A 700-nucleotide genomic window follows, 5' to 3' on the forward strand; every position below is an offset into this window, starting at 1 on the left:
TCTAACTTTGATCAGCAATGGCCCTTTAAGGCAGAGCAAGGCGTGGAGTATGGACATTGCCCAGTCCAAACCCAGCAGCCACGTGAACTCTCCCCAGGTGGGCAGTGCCAGGCTGGCACAGCAAGGCCCCCTCACCCTCCCCAATGACAGAGGGAGTCTGATTGAACTTGCTGACTCCCACTCACTCTGCCCCAATTTTCCTCAGGACAAATGAGAAGAACCTGTCTCCGAGTGCAAGATTTTGGGAATATGTGTCAGAGATGCCTGTCAGTAAAACATCATCTGTCTTGCCCTAATTTCTGCATGGAGTGCTGCAATGTCGAGTGAAATAACCTTCCAAGCTGGCTCTGGTGCAGAGGTATTTTGGCTTATGTTATTGCTGAGAGCTTTCTTTCTGATGAGCTCTTTCTGCCTCTCTGTGTTTCTGATGTCTGACTCTCTTCACTCTTCTTTTTCCCTTGGGCTGGGATGTGTGCTCTTTGCAAAGCATCAGGAAGTAATACGCAATGAGAAAACTCTCATCATCTGTGCATCAGGGAGAGAATTACTGACTGAGTGCTGAGCAGTCAAGTTATTGATTCAAACCAAAGCCCAGGCTCTCTGTCTGCTGGGCTGGTTACATCCTGCTGGTTCATTGCATTTAATCGGATTCCCTGAGCTGCCACGCAGAGGGGGTGAGTTAGAACCAGATCCATCTATA

The sequence above is a fragment of the Geospiza fortis genome, unplaced genomic scaffold (genome assembly GCF_000277835.1).
Source record: "Geospiza fortis unplaced genomic scaffold, GeoFor_1.0 scaffold54, whole genome shotgun sequence".
NCBI classification, from domain to species: domain Eukaryota; kingdom Metazoa; phylum Chordata; class Aves; order Passeriformes; family Thraupidae; genus Geospiza; species Geospiza fortis.